This window comes from Pinus tabuliformis, chromosome 1_2, assembly GCF_031772625.1.
Source record: "Pinus tabuliformis cultivar Carrire ecotype Pingquan chromosome 1_2, CPIR1, whole genome shotgun sequence".
NCBI lineage: Eukaryota > Viridiplantae > Streptophyta > Pinopsida > Pinales > Pinaceae > Pinus > Pinus tabuliformis.
In genome coordinates this window covers 111,609,497-111,626,168 of record NC_142298.1, presented here as the reverse complement: position 1 = coordinate 111,626,168, position 16,672 = coordinate 111,609,497, and the positions used below count along the sequence as shown (strand labels likewise).

At 38.5% G+C, this 16,672-nt stretch overlaps 1 long non-coding RNA gene and 1 other non-coding gene across 2 annotated transcripts; both read left to right on the top strand.

The window, feature by feature from the left end:
- The first annotated feature begins 310 nt into the window (after window positions 1–310).
- Window positions 311–383, top strand: TRNAK-UUU (transfer RNA lysine (anticodon UUU)). Its single transcript has one exon. It is a non-coding gene; the product is annotated as a tRNA-Lys (tRNA).
- A 1,235-nt stretch (window positions 384–1,618) lies between these two features.
- Window positions 1,619–2,453, top strand: LOC149204747 (uncharacterized). The gene is made up of 3 exons (XR_016251804.1): window positions 1,619–1,758; window positions 1,888–1,948; window positions 2,080–2,453. It is a non-coding gene; the product is annotated as an uncharacterized LOC149204747 (long non-coding RNA).
- The last annotated feature ends 14,219 nt before the right edge of the window (window positions 2,454–16,672 follow it).

Sequence of the window (16,672 nt, the reverse complement as noted above, 5' to 3'; positions counted from 1 at the left end):
TTTCTTACCTTATATAACTAATTTTGACCTTGCTCCTTGAGTCAACCTTTGGCCAGGTAACCGTTGGTGTCTCTGCTCTAGCTATTTAAACAGGCTAAGCTGGATCTGTTCTTCAACTTGTCCTGACGATGAACCACACTGGTTGGTTCGAAACGCGTCGACAAAAGATTGGTTATGTGATTTTGCCGAAGATTATCTAAACAATGCTATGGATCACAGAAGTCTAAATTCCTTAATAATTTGGCATTATTTGGAAACTGAGTAATTTTTTAGTTTAAACTATAAAATATAAAAAATAAAAACACCATATGCCGTCTTAGCTCAGCTGGTAGAGCGCGTGGCTTTTAACCACGTGGTCGTGGGTTCGATTCCCACAGACGGCGTTTAGTAAAGGAAGGCTCATTAAAATCACGCTTAAATTTTCATTTATCTCGTTTTTGGTTGTCACATATTATCTCGCTTTTGGTTGTATATGTGACAATTATTTTTTTCAAATGAAAAAAGCCATTTATAATATCTGTCGTCTGAAAATTTATCTCCTTTTTGGTTGTATACGTCACAATTATTTGTTTCAAATGAGAAAAGCTATTTATAATATTTTTCGTCTGAATTAGTTGTATATGGGAAAATTATTTGTTTCAAATACAAAAAAGTTATTTGGGTGAATTTTTTTATAAAAAATCTGATGATGAGAATATTTTGGTTGTATATGTGACAATTATTTGTTTCAAATAAAAAAGCTATTTATAATATTTTTCGTCTGAAAATTTATCTCGTTTTTGGTTGTATACGTGACAATTATTTGTTTCAAATAAAGAAAGTTATTTATAATATTTTTCCTCTGAATTGGTTGTATATGGGAAAATTATTTGTTTCAAATACAAAAAAGTTATTTGGGTGATTTTTTTTTCTCAAAAAATTTGATGATGAGAATATTTGAATTATTTATTTTTATAATGAAAATAGATTTAATACTATTAAAAATCCTAAAACATCCAAAATTCTAAAATTTGATCAAAATTTCTAAAAAAAAATTCAAAATCATACCAAATTTTCCATTTTTCTGGAAACAAAAATAATACCACAAACGGTTTTGGAACAACCCATTTATTCAATATTGTCACGACTCCATGAGAAATATACCAATATAAAAAAAAAATTAATTACAAATCCATTGTTTATGACCCTTCATACATGAATGTATACTCAAACAGATCACCTCTATACCAAATATCTAATCGACTCTTGAGTACCGACATACTACTATGGTTACCATATATAGATATTCCACTTATTAACATAAGGTCTCCTTTTGAATCATGGTTATACAATACATTGTGATCCGTTAAGTCAAAGGCTATCACGTCCATTGGTTTGTTGTTTCGTTCAACCCCGGTCGCCAGGTGTGACGGTGACTTAAATGCTCCCATCTACCTTGGCCAGGTGGCTGGCACCGTGCATGGCCCATGTGAAACCTCGGAGGGAACGCTGAGGCTTGCGCGCCAATTCCTCGCTCTGATGGACGGTGAGGATTATCTGTTTAGATCTAGGCTTGCGCGCCAATTCCTCGCTCTGATGGACGGTGAGGATTATCTGTTTAGATCTAAGGGTTCACAATTGATCCAGGGTTTAGCGGGTTTATATAAGTCACAGGCCGCATGTTTCGGGTTCATTTGCACCTGTTGGATTGGCTGTGTGCTCATTCAGCTCAGCGGTTCCTTATCTGCTCCTTATACCAGTCTTGCTCAGTTAACCCAGGTAACTGACCGCCGATTCAAGGTTTTATTACAGATGTTAACGTTTATATATACCCAGCCTTAATATCACAGAGTTTTATCAGTCCCGGTTATATATTCATGGCTAACTTCAAGCTTTGGTTATGTGCAGGTGATTGTTTCTTGGTCTCTCCATCGCTCAAGGGTAGCTCTTGCAACCGTAGCATTTCCAGGTATTTCTCCTCCATGGATTGTTGCAGAACCTCGATTTATTCAGATGCTTGAGGGTTTTACTTAGGGGTTTTGCTTGTTTCGATTCCTCAGCCTGAGGGTTCCTCATGACAACTCTCGCTTGTTGTCTCAGGTTCCTCTCTTCGGCCAAACCCTGATTAAGATGTGCGGTCGGCCTTTCTATGCCGGAAACCGCGTCTAATCTGGTTATGCAAGCTTTTGGTATATGCATTTTGGTTTTCTGCTCAAGATTGTATATCTTACTTGAAGGGTTCACGGCCTCCCTTGCCGGAACCAAATGGACTCGATTTAAGTCGGAAAGATTGTTTATTTCAGTTCTCTACCGTCTAGGGTGTTCATGATGATTTCTCCAGGTGTATTTGTATGCAAGTAGAGGCCAGGGTTCTCCTCAGCTCTCTAGACATTTTACGGACAGGCTATTGCCATACCCTACGGGGTTTCGTTTATCATAATGTTAATATATATGCTTCTTCTCCCTTTTGAATATGATGAACATGTTTTCCATTCGTTTTAGTTTGTATCAACGACTGGTTTGTCTATATACATATGAATCTATTTTCCAGAATGAACTGTAGCTGTCTCATTTATAGTTATTACTGTTCCTCTGTTTAGCAGAGCCGAGACATATTCTTTCTGAGGGTTGGTTTATAACAACCCTATGATCACTAGTCGGTTCATGACTGTATACAGTAGTTGAATGACCGGTTACCACAACGGCTCCGTACCATCATGTCGCTTTTTCTCGCTAATGAGGTTATTTGTTTGTATTCTGTAATGATACGGTTGTCGTTCTAAACTTGTTTTCACATATGATGAAACTAACCCTAGGTACCGGGTTCGATGGCCTTCTTGGAACGGCCTCACCATAGACTATGAATTTTTAGTGTTCCAAAGTGCTTCACGGCAGTACAGAATACGACTGTTCTAAGTATTGTTCTGTTGTTTTTCATAAATCTTTCTGTTGTTATAGAATGTTAACGAACCTTTCGCCGTTGAATAATTTCATGCATATTCCACATGCACTTAAGCATTCTGCCTATTGTTATGGTATTGAAGAATCCTCATGAGGTTTTATACCGATATCATTCGGCTTTTAAGCAGTTATCGTGCATTGTTTCTATGCAACTACTTACATAACTTTCTTACAGCTAGTCAAGCAGTGATTCTGATAGTTAACATGCATCTGTTTTTTTTTATAATTAACATGCATCGAATCTTATAGTTAACCTGCATCGATTTTCACAGTTAACATGCAATGATTTTTACAGTCAATCATGCATCGATTCTTATAGTTAACATGCATCGACTATCACAGTTAACATACAATTATATAGCAGTTACAGTTAACATGCCAGTATATAATAGTTAGTCTCTGTTCGTTTAGACTTGAACAACCAGTTCTATACGTTCATAGAGACTGTTTATAATATCTCATGTATACTTTCTATTTAAATAATATCAGAAACTTGATCTCACTATATTTTCCTCCTATACACTCAGTATACGGAGTACAGAAATCTGAGTTTGGTGAATAACTCATACCTGGTCTACCAGTCCAAAAGTAAACGCTCCAGAAGTTCACCTGCAATTTACATGCTTGCTCTTATCCACCCAACCATGAGATCCATCGATATGTTGGATTCTCCCCCCGAGCTGTCTTGCAGGCTTGCAGCCCTCAACAAGACTCATGCACTGTTGTGCTAGGGTTATCTGGTCTTTACCAGACTTAACCCTCTTTCTTTCTCTTTTCTTTTTCTTCAAATTTCTCTCCCCCTCTCTGTCACAACAGACCAGGGGTTTTTCCCTCCCAGGACTTTTCCTGGCTGAAGGGTTAGTTTCTTTTCAGTTTTATAACTGTTTCTTTTTCTTTAGAAATCCTCCCTTAGGAGACTGCCAGCATTTTTCCAAAATATATTCCATTTCATAAAAATAATATCATTTAACACAGTAATTAACAGTTCACATTAGTTTCTTACCATCGTAACTTTTCATAATTACATGTTTTTACGGGGTCATCACATCTTCCCCCCCTGGGATTGGACATCGTCCCGATGTCTATTCCCTTTAAATAAGTCCGGGTAAACTTTCCTCATAAGCTCCTCGTCTTCCCAAGTAGCCTCCTCAGGCCCATAGTGCTGCCACAGCACTTTAATTTGGGTAATAACCCGTTTCCGCAGCCGCACTTCTCTCCGGTCGAGAATGCTCTGTGGTTCGACCAGAACCTTGCCTTCCGGTTCGACCTGCAGACAATCAATAACTTCAGTCAGTTTCTATTGAGTATATCCGCATGTTCAAAACAACGGGATTAATTCTTACCCGAACATCTTGCCATTTGATCACATGTTTAGGATCGTATACATATTTCTTTAGGACAGAAACGTGGAAAACGTTATGAATTCTAATATGGCTTGGCAAGGCGAGTTGGTAAGCCACCGGCCCCACTCTAGCCAAGATCTGAAAAGTTCCAAAGTACCGAGGAGCCAGCTTGGCACATCCACTCCATTGCAGTGTGCTTCTTCTGGCCTGGATCCTTACAAACACATGGTCACCAACCTGGTATTCCTTAAACCTTCTTTTTCTGTCTGCAAAACTTTTCTGCCGGTCCTGTGCAGCCTTCAAATTGGCACGCACTCTTTTCACCATGTCTTCCATTTCTTTAAGCATTTCCGGACCCAAACTTAGCTTATCCTCAGGTCCACCCCAACTTGAGGGTGTGCGGCATTTTCGCCCATACAGAACCTCAAAGGGGCTCAACTGTGTCAAGGTATGATATCCATTGTTATATGCGAATTCGACCAGGTGCAAATACTCTTCCCATTGATTTGGTTTCAACATCACATACGCTCTCAACATATCTTCCAACACTTGATTTACTCGCTCGGTTTGACCATCGGTCTGCGGGTGGTATGCTGTGCTAAAGTTCAGCTGTGTTCCCAACTCAGCGAACAACGTCCTCCAAAAGGTGGATGTGAACTTTACATCCCGATCTGAAATGATTACCTTTGGTAGTCCATGCAATCTGAACACATTTTGCATAAAAAGATGAGCAATTTGCACTGCTTTATAGGTGGACTGCACGGGTATGAAGTGTGCCGCTTTACTCAACTTATCTACCACTACCATGATGGAATCATGGTTTTTCCTTGTTCGAGGCAAACCTGTTATAAAATCCATGGAAATGGTTTCCCATTTCCATTCCGGAATAGGCAAAGGTTGTAACAGCCCGGCCGGATGCTGATGTTCTGCCTTAATCTGCTGGCACTCTAAGCACTTTGCCAAATACTCAACCACTTGCTTCTTCATTCTAGGCCAGAAGTATTCCTTCCTTAGTGCAGTGACCATCTTTTGGTACCCTGGATGGCCAGTATAGTGGCTGGTATGGAACTCGTCCAAAATCAGGTTCTTAAGGTCATCTGAATCAGGTACATATAATTTCTTATTAAAGTACAGCATGCCAGCATTGTCCAATGTATAACCTTGCTGCAATCTTTCATTAACTGATTGTTGTACCTGCTGTTTTAACTGCTGGTATTCAGCATCCTGATTTGCTGCTGATTTAATCTGCTCAAACAGAGAGTTCCGCCACTTGCTGACTGAAAGTTCACACAAACACTGCACCTTTCGACTCAATGCATCAGCCACCCGATTCTCTTTGCCCTTTAAATGCTTAATCTCGAAATCGAAACCACTTAGGAAATCTGCCCAACGTCCTTGTCTTGCATTCAAGGTAGGTTGGCTGAAGTAATTGGTCAAACTGTGGTGATCTGTCAACAACAGAAATTTCCTCCCCAAGAGGTAATGTCGCCACATTTTCAGCGCATGAATAACAGTTGTTAATTCTAGATCGTAAGCAGAGTACTTCTGCTCATGATCTTTTAATTTTCTAGATTCATACGCAATTACTTTCCCTTCCTGCATTAATACCCCTCCCACACCCTCTTTACTTGCATCAGTACACACAACGTAATCCTTATTAGGATCAGCTATACTCAAGATGGGTGCAGTGGTGAGTAAATGCTTCAATCGGTCAAAACTTTGTTGACATTCCGCTGTCCACTTAAACACCTTCCCCTTTTTCTGCAAGGAAGTGATAGGGTAGGCTATCCTTGAGAAACCTTCCACAAATCTTCGATAATAGCCCGCTAGTCCCATAAAGGATATGATGTCAGCTACATCCTTGGGTATGGGCCATTCCATAATAGTCTTTGTTTTCTCAGGATCTACTGCAATTCCTTCTTTAGTAATCACATGGCCCAAATATTGAATTTCCTCTTTGAAAAAGTCACACTTACTAAAATTAGCATACAGCTGATGTTCCCGAAGAGTTTGCAACACCATCCTCAGGTGCTCTTTGTGTTCCTCATGGGAACGGGAATATATCAGAATATCATCAATGAATATCAGCACGAATTTGTCCAAAAACCTGTGAAACACGCTGTTCATCAAACACATAAAGGTGGCGGGTGCATTGGTCAAGCCAAAGGGCAGCACCACAAATTCGTAATGCCCGTAGCGTGTTCTGAAAGCGGTTTTGGCAATGTCCTCTTCTTTAATTCTGATCTGATGATAACCAGATCGCAGATCGATCTTGGAGAATACCTTTGCTCCCTTCACTTGATCAAAGAGTTCGTCAATCCGAGGCAAGGGGTATTTGTTCTTGATCGTGAGCTTGTTCAGCTGACGATAGTCTATACACATACGGAGGGTTCCATCTTTCTTTTTGACAAATAGTACTGGAGCTCCCCACGGTGACACGCTGGGGCGGATATAATTCTTGTCCAGCAACTCTTGCAGTTGCATTTTTAATTCTGTCAACTCGGGTACGCTCATCCGGTACGGTGCTCGTGACACCGGGGCTGCCCCTGGTGTTAACTCTATAGTAAAATCTATATCCCTTTTTGGAGGCAGTCCTGGTACCTCCTCAGGAAAAACATCCACAAATTCCTGTACCACCGGAATATTGTCTAGTGCAGATGTTTTGTCCTTTTGGTTTGCATAACCAACTTGGATAGCATAAATCTGACACTTCTTCCTGAGACATTTAGCTAGCTGGGAGGCAGTGATAGGCCGGATCTGTACAGGGTGTTTAATTCCCTGCAATTCTTGCTGCTGTCCCAAGTCATCCTTGTAATAAATGGTTTTGGTCTTGCAGTTCACCAACGACCAATGCTTTTCCATCCAATCCATACCAATCAGGATGTCATAAGACCCCAATGGGAGTACATTCAGGTCTGCTGTAATTGGCTGCCCTGCTATGCTGAAAGGACAATTATTAATTTTGGCTAAGACTCGTCTCTTAGCTCCTGTGGCTAGCTGTACCAGCCATGGGTTCCTGAACTTTTCAGAAGACAGCTTACACTGTTCTACTATTTTTGGGCTAACATAGCTTAAAGTAGCTCCTGGGTCAATAAGAACAGCTATAGAAAAAATTTGAAATTTTACCTTCAAACTCGACCATGGTCGGCTGGTATTCCGCTTGACGGTCATCCAAGGCTGCGTTAATTCTTGGCATGCTGCGCGCCACTTCTCCAACAGTGGATGCTTCTTGGATCTGAGATATTTGGTCCACTCCTTTACGCTGAGGGCAGTTCTTAACATAATGCGGTCCTCCACAACCCCAACATTGAACTGGAGGTCGGTTTATTCCTTCAAGGTCGGACTTGGCAGGTGGTTCACTGATTCTGCTCTCACTTGGTTTAGTCCGAAAGGTACTTTTTGCCAAATTTCTGCCAATCTGTCCCTTACCAGCACCCTTGCTGCCATTACCACGACTTCCTTTGTTATTACCAGCAATTCTGTTGCTTTTTCTTTCATTCCACCTCTTATTTGAAATGTCTCCTTTCTGTTTGTTTTGCTGATAACAGATTCTTGCCTTACGAATCGCCTCATCCATTGTCCTGGGATTATCAAACTCAATGCGTTCTCTTATATAGGCTGGTAAGCTGCTCACAAATCTCTGCACTTTGGCCTTCTCCTCCTTGATATATGGCACATAGCGAAGCAGGGAAGTGAAGCGGTTAATGAACTCGTCCATGGACTGCTGTCCCAGTCGTAAATCATGGAATTCCCGTGCCTTCTCATCATAGAAACGCTCGGTTAGATATCTCTCCTTGAAGTATTTCTGAAACTTTTCCCAGGTTATGTTCTGCTCACTTACTCCTTTTACAATTTTAATTTCTTCCCACCACAGGGTTGCTTTGCCCTGTAGCTGGAAGATGGCCAGCCGCGCCTTCAGATTCTGATCATACTCATACAGCTGGAAATACTTGTTAATGTTAATTAACCAAGCCTCTGCCGCTTCCTCCTGCTCTCCATCAAAATGTGGAGGTTTAATTTTCCGGAATTCTCCCTGTAATTCCATTCTCTGTCTCTTTGGCGTCTGCTGTTCCACTACATTGTCAGAATGATCTTCCTTCTCCTCTGAAATTTCAGGTGCATAATTTCGTTCTTCAGTTGCCCTTTGCTGTTCCGCACTGGGATTGGCTAATGGTGGATTTTGTCTTTCCGACAGACTCTTCAATATTCTTTCCTGTTCCACTGTCAATCGCGCGTTGTCTTCTCGCAGACGCGCCATTTCATCTTTCAGTTCTTGAACAGTTTGCAGTATCGCCAGATTGGTACTGCGTGTCTCTGCACCAAGCTGTATCCACAGCTCTGGATTTTCCCGAGGAACGCCGTCCGCTCCCTGCATTCCCTCCATCTTTATTGTTGGCTGTTATCGGATTGCTGTTTCTGTATTTGTTCCCTAATTAATAAACAGAAACCAATTAGCGGAATTTAATTCTTTCTCATACATATACTATATGATAATTTTCCATGCAGCTGGATCTTACTGCTCCAGAGGCCACAGTTTTGAAACCTCTGCTCTGATACCACATTGTCACGACTCCATGAGAAATATACCAATATAAAAAAAAATTTAATTATAAATCTATTGATTTATAACCCTTCATATACGCATGTATACTCGAACAGATCACCTCTATGCCATGTAACTATTCGACTCTTGAATACCAACATATTACTATGGTTACTATATATATATTTTCCACTTATTAATGTATGGACTCCTTTTGATTCATGGATATACGAGGCATTGTGATCCGTTAAGTCAAAGGCTATCACGTCCATTGGTTTGTTGTTTCGTTCAACCCCGGTCGCCAGGTGTGATGGTGACTTTAATGCCTCATCTACCTTGGCCAGGTGGCTGGCACCGTGCATGGCCCATGTGAAATCTTGGAGGGAACGCTGAGGTTTGCGCGCCAATTCCTATCTCTGATGAACGGTGAGGATCATCTGACTGGATCTAAGGGTTCACAATTAATCCAGGGTTTAGCGGGTTTATATATGTTACAGGCCGCATGTCTCGGGTTCATTTGCACCTGTTCGAATGGCGGTGTGCTCATTCAGCTCCGCGGCTCTCTACCTGCTCCTTGTGCCAGTCCTGTCCAGTTAACTCAGGTAACTGACCGCCGAGTCAAGGTTATATTACAGATGTTAACGTTTATATATACCCAGCCTTAATATCACAGAGTTTTATCAGTCCCGGTTATATATTCATGGCTAACTTCAAGCTCTGGCTATGTGCAGGTAATTGTTTCTTGGTCTCCCCACCGCTCAAGGGTAGCTCGAGCATCCGAAACATTTCCAGGTATTTCTCCTACATGGGTTTTGCAGAATCTCTGTTTATTCAGAAGCTTAAGGGTTTACATATGGGTTTTTGCTTGTTTCGATTCCTCGGCCTGAGGTTTCCTCTTGACAACTCACACTTGTTGTCTCAGGTTCCTCTCTTCGGCCAAACCGTGATTAAGATATGCGGTAGGCCTTTCTATGCCGGAACCGCATCTAATCTGGTTATGCAAGCTTGATATATGTATTTGTTTTCCGCTCAGATTTGTAAATCTCACTTGGAGAGTTCACGGCCTCCCTTGCCGGAACTAACTGAACTTGATTTAAGTCAGAAAGATTGTTTATTTCCATTCTCTACTGTCTATGGTGTTCATGATGATTTTTCCAGGTGTAATGTACGCATGTCGAGACCAGGGTTTTCCTCGGCTCTCTGAACATCTTACGGATAGGCTGTTGCCATACCCTACGGGGTTTCATTTATCACAATGCTAATATATATATGCTTCTTCCTTTGAATGTGATAAACGTGCTTTTCCATTCGTTTTAGATTATATCAATTACTGGTTTGTCTATATTCATATGAATCTATTTTCCAGAATGAACTGTAGCTGTCTCATTTATAGTTATTACTGTTCATCTGTTTAGCAGAGCCAAGACATATTCTTTCTGAGGGTTGGTTTATAACAACCCTATGATCACTAGTCGGTTCATGACTGTATACAGTAGTTGAATGACCGGTTACCACAACGGCTCCGTACCATCATGTCACTTTTTCTCGCTAATGAGGTTATTTGTTTGTATTCTATAATGATATGGTTGTCGTTCTAAACTTGTTTTCACATATGATGAAACTAACCCTAGGTACCGGGTTCGATGGCCTTCTTGGAACGGCCTCACCATAGACTATGAATTTTTAGTGTTCCAAAGTACTTCACGGCAGTACAGAATACGACTGTTCTAAGTATTGTTCTGTTGTTTTTCATAAATCTTTCTGCTGTTATAGAATGTTAACGAACCTTTTGCCGTTGAATAATTTCATGCATATTCCACATGCACTTAAGCATTCTGCCTATTGTTATGGTATTGAAGAATCCTCATGAGGTTTTATACCGATATCATTTGGCTTTTAAGCAGTTATCGTGCATTGTTTCTATGCAACTACTTACATAACTTTCTTACAGCTAGTCAAGCAGTGATTCCGATAGTTAACATGCATCTGTTTTTTTTTATAATTAACATGCATCGAATCTTATAGTTAACCTGCATCGATTTTCACAGTTAACATGCAATGATTTTTACAGTCAATCATGCATCGATTCTTATAGTTAACATGCATCGACTATCACAGTTAACATACAATTATATAGCAGTTACAGTTAACATGCTAGTATATAATAGTTAGTCTCTGTTCGTTTAGACTTGAACAACCAGTTCTATACGTTCATAGAGACTGTTTATAATATCTCATGTATACTTTCTATTTAAATAATATCAGAAACTTGATCTCACTATATTTTCCTCCTATACACTCAGTATACGGAGTACAGAAATCTGAGTTTGGTGAATAACTCATACCTGGTCTACCAGTCCAAAAGTAAACGCTCCAGAAGTTCACCTGCAATTTACATGCTTGCTCTTATCCACCCAACCATGAGATCCATCGATATGTTGGATTCTCCCCCCGAGCTGTCTTGCAGGCCTGCAACCCTCAACAAGACTCATGCACTGTTGTGCTAGGGTTATCTGGTCTTTACCAGACTTAACCCTCTTTCTTTCTCTTTTCTTTTTCTTCAAATTTCTCTCCCCCTCTCTGTCACAACAGACCAGGGGTTTTTCCCTCCCAGGACTTTTCCTGGCTGAAGGGTTAGTTTCTTTTCAGTTTTATAACTGTTTCTTTTTCTTTAGAAATCCTCCCTTAGGAGACTGCCAGCATTTTTCCAAAATATATTCCATTTCATAAAAATAATATCATTTAACACAGTAATTAACAGTTCACATTAGTTTCTTACCATCGTAACTTTTCATAATTACATGTTTTTATGGGGTCATCACAAATATAATATAAATGAAAAAATTTTAAAAACATTTACTATTATCTAATAAAATTTATCTATTATAAATATTTAATTACTATAAATTTTTAGCAAAAATTGATATATAATCTTTACTATTTTAAAATATTATATACTAATTTTTTAATATAATAAATATTTAGATATTTGATAATTTATCATTTTACCATATTATGAAACTCAATTTGCATAGATAATGGCTCTCATTCAATATGAGAAATAAATTTGAGCGGATCATACTTCTTTTTACCATTGTATATGTTACTATGATTTGCTTAAAATATTTTCCATGTGTTTTTAGCATTGTAACATAATATTTTTTCACGTCAATAATAAAGCGAAAAACAAGAAGCCATTGTATATGTGACATTTATTTATTTAAAATAAAAGAATTTTTTTCTGAGAATTATTTGTTTAGAATAAAATTTATTTTGATGAAATAATTTAAGAAGGAAGGCTTATTAAACATGTTTAAATTTTTTTAATGGTATATGTAATAATATTTATTTGTTTTAAATAAAAAATATTTTATGTGAATTTAGTTTAAAAAAAACCAAGAAATTTGATTATGGGATTATTTAAATTGTTTTTATGATGAAAATAGATTCAACATCATTAAAAATCCCTAAAACATCTAAAATTATGAAACTTGACAACTATAATCCAATTTCCAAAAAACTCTTCAAAATAGTGGAAAATTTTCCATTTTTTTCGAAGCAAAAACAATACAACAAACAATCTTGAAACAACCCATTATTTTGGTGCAATATAAATGAAAAAGATTTCAAAATATTTATTATTATATAAGATATATCTATTGTGGATATTTAAATATTATAGATCTACCTTGTGAGAGTTGATGTATAACCTTTACTATTTTAAAAAATTGTATACTATTCCTTTATTATTATAAATATTTGGATATTTGATAATCTAATTTTCACCATATTATGAAACACAATTTCCATAGATAATGGCTCTCACTAAGTATCCAGAAATTAATTTGAACTAATCATGCTTTTTCTAATAAAAAATAAATGAACTAATCATGCTTCTTTGTGCTAAAAGATAAATGTAATAATCTTGACAAAGTTCATTAAATAAGTAGAGACACTTCACTTGCATCTTCCAAAGATGTGTTATTCTTCCAACCTTAATCTTAAGTTCAAAAATTTGGAAAGTTTAACATACCTCTTTGCAATTTAGTGACATTTTTGAATAACAAAATCTAAAAAATAGATAGATTCCTAAAACTTTATTGGTAAAATTTAGATTATGTTAGTTGTTAGATGATTCATGACTTGTCAATGACAAACCCAATTAACTAGATAGTGAATAAATTATGTCCAAACCAAAAGAGAATGGCACAAGAAAAGTTGCAAAGGTGTAGCCAGGGTGATTTTTTAATGAGAGGTGAGATGAGGTAGCAAATACTAGGTCCATGTAAATTGTGTTATTATTCCTATCGAAAAACAAAATATGATATATATCAAAAAATATCTTATATAGTTCAACCAATTATACTATCATTATGAAAATCAACCATAATTATTGTTCAACCAATTATATTATTATTATCAAAATCAACCATAATTATTAAAAACTCTCCTTTCTAAAACATTATAGTTATTCAAAAAGTTATCATCCTTACCCTAAAATTAGTGAAAAGATTATGTATGGAATGCAACATTATTGCCTTTTCTTTTGGAGGTATAATAAGAATATGATACAGACAGCCATACTGTTCCAAGCATTTATTGTAGTTGGACTCGATCTCTACTCTAACCCTGATAATACTCACATACAATGTGTGTTGGGTCTCTAGGTAGCCTTGGGTCTCGTGCCTATACCTCAGAACCCAGTCCTTCGATGCACGACTATACTTCATCCCCTACCCCAGTTAGCCTGTGGTTTTGCGCTTTCTCCCACGGGACCAGACACCTCCAAACCTCTCTGGGATGGTTATATCTTACTTGTAGATGTGGGGCCACGATTTACTCTCATTAATCCACAGCCCAAACATGGCGTAAGTACGATCGGAATGGGCCCTCGAACCTATTGACACGATCAATGGAAGAGATCGACGGCGGATATGAATTGTCGGGGGCCTCCACCTAAGACGCCAACTGAGGGGTCGGAGGAGCGAGGGGTAGGGAATCGAATTTACATGTATATTCCATTCACGGTTCCATTAAATAAAGGAATGGGCTATTGTAGGGAAGGAATGGAGTTGAGGTGACAGCTCCCAGCGTCGGCGACCTCGCCCCCACACTCTTCCTCCGCCTGTCACACGAGGGCCCCATCGAACGTTACGTTGTCGGACCTTTCCTTTCCGGAAACTCCTATTTTTACTCTTATTGAAAAGTAAATGCGTCTTGACATGGGTCCGATATAACACGCACGCGGTGATGATTAGAGAAAAAAATAGCGACGTGTTATATCGTGTTATATCGGGCACATGTCAGGGCGTATTTACTTTTCAATAAGGGTGGAAATAAAAGTTTCCGACTTCACCCTAAAATTGGAATTTCAAAATAAACCCATCTGTTAAATTTGCGACTTTTAACACCTCTCCGGCCAATTTTCACAACTTCAACAAAAAAATTTGACAGTATTTTAAAATTTTAAACAGCCAATTCACCCGTCAAATTCCATCCCTGCCGCCACTCTCCTCCCCTGCCCACACCCTCTACAACCCTCCCCTACCCACCAACCCCTCGTCCCATCACCCCCTCCTCCCCTGCATTAACTAGAGAATTCAAATCCAATTCCTTCGCACGCCCACTCACTCTGACATTCCCCATTTCACACTCGCTCTGACATTCCTTTCCCATTTCACCATTCCGACCTTTCACCGGATGTATTCAGAACTCGGCAGGCTCCACTCACTCTGCAATTCGGGCAATTCGGTAGGCTTCAGCTCCAGCAACACTGTAAGTATCAAAAGAGTCTGCAATTCACTGGTCTTCTTGGAACTGGTTTTCTAGAATGTCTTTAAAAAATCTATATTTAATTCAGAGACTGGCACTGCGATTGCAGGTTTGTGACTATCTCTGACCTGACCCCTTGTAGCTCTCACGTGGATAAAATCATTGAGAGGTTATGCCTCAATTTCCTTAGCACTATCTCGAGAATCTGTTGTTTATGCATAGTAGTTGACTCTTCTTTTAGAATAGCATCGGCGTTTCTTTTGACCCTTCACATATAAAATATGAAATGAGATATGAATATGCTAAAATCATGTTGTGGATTATGAGCAGTAAAATGTAGACTATGAATAGTGAAATGATATATAGAGACACAAAAAATTGAATATGCCCTTGATTTCACCTTAGGAGTGTCTTTAATCCTCGGCCATTCTTTTCGAATGAAGCTTCTTTTCTTCCCCTTTCGTATGTCTAAATCGGATAATGCAACACTGCTCTCCCATGAAGTTGAAGAGGCCCAAATATTCCCATCTGTGCAATTATTACAGTGCCTTACAAAGCAACCATGAATGATCTCGTCTGACTGTATAATGATTGGATCAGCCTCATCTTTGTCTTTACTTTGGATGGTATTGACAGGGAATCCACAATGTCACAACGATCTGAAAATATCGTAATCCGGGCATGTCCCGAAGAGACTCCATGCTCTTGGGAACGAAAGGAAGTGCTACTAGTATGAATTGGTGTGTTTGCAGCAAGCGAGACATGGGGCTTCAATGGTGTTATAACTGACTTTAGACTCTCCATATCTCCATGGCTGCATTGATTAAGAAAATATTGATTCGGAAGATAGGGCACTGTTTTTCCATCTAAAGCTTCAGGTTTCATTATCTGCTATGCAGAGTTGAAGATTCATATATGCAACTCCTCTAAATCTTCAGGTCTTATTATCTAATCAGCATAGTTGAAATAGATATATGCAACTCCAGTATTTTCAGAATTTGAAGCTCAGCTCCCCAAACTCTGTACAGGGTACAAACTAAATCTGATCAAATCGGAAACATGGTCCCTTTTCAGAAATACAGTAGGCACTACATTTTTGTAACTGATGATGCCCTTCTTGGCTCTCATTGTCCCAACATTAAAAAAAAAAAAACCTAGTTAGAGAGTCAAGATCTGCCTAGCTCTTATCATAAAACCATTAATGACCAATTCAAAGTTATCTTAACCACTATATAACCAACTCAATTAAACTAAGAGGTGATTTCAGATTTAGTTTCTATTACTTGTGGGAGTGTAAACTCTGGAGAGGATCTAATAGATTGTTACATATTTCCAATCCATCCCTTCCATTGCTAGTCTAACTCTTCCCAGATATGGGATGCACATAAGAGGTTGATGACCAATCCCAAAAAACATACCTGTTCATTAGATTCTTGTTTTCAGTAATGTTATTCCAAATGGTGGCTCCTTTTGGGAATGTATCTGTCCTATATGATAACAATGTTTATTAGAAGGATTCTTCCAGAAAGGGATAATCATTTGTTTGTCCAAGGACCAAGATTCTAGTTTCCCTTTTAATTTACTAAGAATACCTCTCCAATTCTTATATGTGCCCTATGACTCAGCCAAAGGGGATCCAAGATAGGATCCCAAGATATTTGGGACCTAGGTCATAGGATCCTTCTTATCAGGCCTAATTCCATATTGAGAAAAACCATATCAGATTTCTATCAATTAATGTCTTGACCAGAAGTGTTCACAGAAGTTTTGATGATTTGAGTATGAAACACTGTCATATTTATCAAACATATAGTAAAGGTTATGATCTATAGTAGTTTTGGTGAAGCTTAATTTCATTAAGTACTCCTTTATGGAAGTACCAAGCATGCAGTGCTTATTGAAGCTCGTACATGCCCTTGTTCAAGTTTCATACATGGGTATCCCAACTGTGTACCTCAAACCCCCTACATTACATTGATTGTTGTACACTTATTATCTTTCCATTCACACATGCTTTATCTCCTTTTGATATAAAGGCCAATTGAAATAATATGTAAGAGACATAAAAGTTGAA